The sequence below is a fragment of the Delphinus delphis genome, chromosome 7, assembly GCF_949987515.2.
Source record: "Delphinus delphis chromosome 7, mDelDel1.2, whole genome shotgun sequence".
Lineage (NCBI taxonomy): Eukaryota > Metazoa > Chordata > Mammalia > Artiodactyla > Delphinidae > Delphinus > Delphinus delphis.
Genome location: NC_082689.1, coordinates 29,745,288 through 29,750,609, shown reverse-complemented (window position 1 = coordinate 29,750,609; position 5,322 = coordinate 29,745,288).

Genomic DNA, 5,322 nt, shown 5'->3' with positions numbered 1-5,322 from the left:
TGATTGAAGATATCCAGTTTTTGTTCATGCTTTAGACTAAAAGCTTTTAATAATCTGAAATGGGGGCTCTTATAGAGGGTAAGATGAGTTATCAACAAATAGTTACATTTTTTCACAACCGAGCTTTGAGGCAATTGTAACTGTGAATATTTTATCTGTTATGTTTATCATCTACCCGATCATAGATAAGACAGTTACTTATTCATACGCTTAACAAATATTACTTAGACCCCTACTAGGTGCCTTGCCCTATGCTGGGTGCCAAGGATCCAAACATCAATCAAACAGGTCTCTAGTTGCTAACTTTCATTACTGATATGAGTGAAAGACAATTTCAATAGTGGTAAGTCTGGAATTACAACATAATTCTTAGGCTTTCAAAAGATCATTAAAAAACCTGTATAGATAACACAAGATACTGCTGTTTGGCATTGAAAAATTGCTCAACTTTCTACGTTGAGGCCCATTGCAAGGCATTTCTCATGATTACCTGGAAAGATTGCTTTCCTGTGTTTGCATTATTATGAACAGTCTGTCCTGTGTTGGTTTGACGCACCAGGATGAAGTGTTATATAGACTCAGTTACCCATCTTAATCACAGCACAAAAATGACTTCCTAAGGAAAAGTTGATATCTTCATCAGATGCTTATTTTAAAAAAATTTTTAAAAAGTTAATTGAAGTATAGGTGGTTTATAATATTATGTTAATATACAGCATAGTGATTTAGTATTTTTGCAGATTACATTCCATTATAGGTCATACAAGATAATGGGTATAATTCCCTGTGTTATATAGTACATCCCTGTGGCCTATCTTTTTTTTTTTTTTTTTTGTGGTACGCAGGCCTCTCACTGTTGTGTGGCCTCTCCCGTTGCGGAGCACAGGCTCCGGACGCGCAGGCTCAGCGGCCATGGCTCACGGGCCTAGCTGCTCTGCGGCATGCGGGATCTTCCCGGACCGGGGCACGAACCCGCATCCCCTGCATCGGCAGGCGGACTCTCAACCACTGCGCCGCCAGGGAAGCCCCTATCTATTTTATATATAGCAGTTTGTATTTGTTAATCCTATACCTCTAATTTATCCCTCCCCCCTTCCCTCTCCCCTTTGGTAACCACAAGCTTGTTTTTTATATCTGTGAGTCTGTTTCTCTTTGGATACATATATCTGTATTATTTTTTAGATTCCACATATGTGATATCATACAGTATTTGTCTTTCTCTGTCTAACTTATTTCACTAAACATAATGTTCTCTAGGTTCATCTGTGTTGCTGCAAATGACAGTATTTCATTCTTTTTAATGGTTGAGTAATATTCCATTGTTTATATATACCACTTAAAAAAATTCTTTTTTTGGCTGCATTGGGTCTTTATTGCTGCGCATGGTCTTTCTTTAGTTGTGGTGAGCGGGGGCTACTCTTCGTTGCGGTGCGCAGTACTCTTCTAATTGTGGTGGCTTCTCTTGTTGTGGAGCATGGGCTCTAGGTGCGTGGGCTCAATAGTTGTGGTGCACGGGCTTAGTTGTTCCATGGCGTGTGGGATCTTCCCGGACCAGGGCTGGAACCCATGGCCCCTGCATTGGCAGGCGGATTCTTAACCGCTGCGCCACCAGGGAAGCCCTATACCACATCTTATTTATCCATTCATCTGTTGATGGACGTTTAGGTTGCTTCTCTGTCTTGGCTGTTGTAAATAGAGCTGCTATGAAGATTGAGGTGCATATACCTCTTCGAATTAGTGTTTTCATTTTCTTCAGATATATGCCCATGATTGGAATTGCTATATCATATGATAGTTCTGTTTTTAGTTTTTTGAGGGAACTCTGTACTGTTTTCCATAGCGGCTGCACCAATTTATATTGCCACCAACAGTGTACAAGGGTTCCCTTTTCTCCACATCTTCTCCAACATTTATTAATTGTAGATGTTTTGGCGATAGCCATTTTGACAGGTGTGAGGTAATTCTCATTGTGGTTTTGATTTGCACATCTCTAATAATTAGTGATGTTGAGCATCTTTTCATGTGCATTATATGTCTTCTTTGGAGAAATATCTATTCATGCCATCTGCCCATTTTCTGATTGGGTTGCTTGCTTTTTTGATATTGAGTTGTATGAGCTATTTATATATTTTGGGTGTCAACCCCTTATCGGTTGCATTTGCAAATATTTTCTCCCATTCAGGAGGTTGTCTTTTCATTTTGTTAATGGTTTCCTTTGCTGTGCAAAAGCTTTTAAGTTTTTTTTTTTAAATGTATTTATTTATTTTTTGCCTGCATTGGGTTTTTGTTGCTGCAAACGGGCTTTCTCCAGTTGTGGAGAGTGGGGGCTACTCTTCGTTGTGGTGCACAGGTTTCTCATTGTGGTGGCTTCTCTTGTTGTGGAGCATGGGCTCTAGGCGTGCGGGTTTCAGTAGTTGTGGCACATGGGCTCAGTAGTTGTGGTGCATGGGCTTAGTTACTCTGCAGTGTGTGGGATCTTCCCGGACCAGGGATCGAACCCATGTCCCCTACATTGGCAGGTGGATTCTTAACCACTGAACCACCAGGGAAGTCCCAGCTTTTAAGTTTAATTAGGTCCCATTTGTTTATTTTTGCTTTTTTTTTTTTTTTTTTTGCCTTAGGAGACAGAATCAAGAAAATATTGCTACAATTTTGCCACAGAGTTTCCCACCTGTGTTCTCTTCTAAGAATTTTATGTTTTCAAGTCGTATATTTAGGTCTTTAAACCATTTTGAGTTTATTTTTATATGTGGTTTGAGAGAGTGTTCTAATCTCACTGTTTTACATGTGGCTGCTCAGTTTTCCCAGCACCACTTGTTGAAGATACCCTCTTTTCTCCATTGTATATTCTTGCTTCCTTTGTTGTAGATTGATTGGCCATAGGTACATGGGGTTATTTCTGGCTCCCTATTCTGTTCCATTCATCTATTGCATCTGTTTTTGTGCCAATACCATGCTGTTTTGATTACTGTAGCTTTGTAGTATAGTGAAGTCTGGGAAGGTTATACCTCCAGCTCTGTTCTTCTTTCTCAAGACTGTTCTGGCTATTTGGGGTCTTTTGTGTTTCTATACTAATGTTATTTGTTCTAGTTCTGTGAGAATGCCATTGGTCTTTGGATATGGATTGCATTGAATCTGTAGATTGCCTTGGGTGTTATGATCATTTTAATAACATTATCTCTTCCAATCCAAGAACACAGTATATTTTTCCATCTGTTTTTTTTTTTTTCAGAGTAGAGGTCTTTTACCTCCTTTGGTAGGTTTATTCCTAGGTATTTTATTCTTTTCGATGCAGTTGTAAATGGGGTTGTTTCCTTAATTTCTCTTTCTGATAGTTTGTTGTTAGTGTATAGAACTGCAACAGATTTCTATACGTTAATCTTGTATCCTGCAACTTTACTAATTCACAGATGAGCTTCAGTAGTTTTTTGATTGCATCTTTAGAATTTTCTATGTATAGTATCATGTCATCTGCAAACAGTGACGGTTTTACTTCTTCCTTTCCATTTTGGATTCCTTTTATTTCTTTTTATTCTCTGATTGCTGTGGCTAGGACTTCCACTACTATGTTGAATAAAAGTGGTGAGAGTGGGCATCCTTGTCTTGTTCCTCATCTTAGAGGAAATGCTTTCAGCTTTTCACCATTGAGTATGATATTAGCTGTGGGCTTGTCACATATGGCCTTTAATATGTTGAGGTATATTCCTGCTATACCCACGTTGTGGAGAGTGTTTAGCATAAATGAATGTTGAATTTTGTCAAAAGCTTTTTCTGCATCTACTGAGATGATCATATGGTTTTTATTCTTCAGTTTGTTAATGTGGTGTATCACATTGATTTGAGAATATTGAACCATCCTTGCATCCCTGGGATAAATCCCACTTTATCATGGTGTATGATCCTTTTAGTGCATTGTTGGATTCAATTTGCTAATATTTTGTTGAGGACTTTTGTGTCTATGTTCATCAGTGATATTGGCCTGTCATTTTCTTTTTTTTGTAATATCTTTGTTTGGCTTTGGTATCAGAGTGATACTGATCTCATAGAATGTGTTTAGAAATATTCCTTCCTCTGCAATTTTTTGGAGTAATGTGAGAAGGATAGGTGTTAACTGTTCTCTAAATGTTTGGTAGAATTTACCTGTGAAGCTGTCTAGTTTGGACTTCTGTTTGTTGGGAGTTTTTAAATTACTGATTCAATTTCATTACTGGTAATTGATCTATTCATATTTTCTATTTCTTTCTGGTTCAGTCTTGGGAGATTGTACATTTCTAGGAATTTGTCCATTTCTTCTTGGTTGTCAATTTTATGGGCATATAGTTGTTTGTAGTAATCTCTTATGATCTTTTGTATTTATGTGGTGTCAGTTGTAACTTCTCTTTTTTTTTATTTCTGATTTTATTGATTTGGACCTTCTCTCTTTTCTTCTTGATGAGGCTGGCTAAAGTTTTATCAATTTTGTTTATCTTTTCAAAGAACTAGCTCTTAGTTTCATTGAACTTTTCTAATAATGTTTTAGGCTCTATTTCACTTATTTCTCCTCTGATAGTTATGATTTCTTTCCTTCTACTAACTTTGAGTTTTGTTTGTTCTTCTTTTTCTAGTTCTTTTAGGTGTAAATGTAAGTTGTTTGAGATTCTTCTTGTTTCCTGAGGTAGGCTTTATTGCTATAAACCTCCCTCTTAGAACTGCTTGTTTCAGTTATTTTTTTTTGTCCTGACTTTGAGTTTAATCTGTGGAAAATGCCCATACTCAGGGCATTTGTCAAAAACAACCAGTACAATTGTGTAACATCACAAAGCTATGGTACCAGTTGGGGGCAAACAAGAGCTTGGTCAAAACTTAAAAGGCAGATCTGGGGAATGAGGTGTCCACAGGGGTTTTGAAAAACTCTGATATATTCTTGGGGGTCTAAAAGTCTCTACAAATGTGAAAGGCTGTGTGCATGCCTGGGAAAGACTCAAGAGGGCCCCAGTCTCTCACCTCTGGCTGATTAGAGACCCTGTGCAAGCAGGAAGTGACAGCTAAGACAGAGATGTAAACTGCCTGTGTGTCAAGGGCATGTACCAACATACCTACACACAGAGCTTCTCAGCAAAGGCTGGAACGCTTATTGGTTCAAGGCATTTAAGGACATATATGACCCATCTTTAGCTGACCACTAAGCTAATCAATCAGAGAACTCAGTGGCTACACAACTATAGAGAATATGGAATTTATAAAATTAGTCCAGGAAGGCCACTAAACTAACAAAGAGTTGCAGCAATAACAATAAAAGAGCAATAACAACAGACCCTTGGGGGTGGGGGAAATCTGATTTCC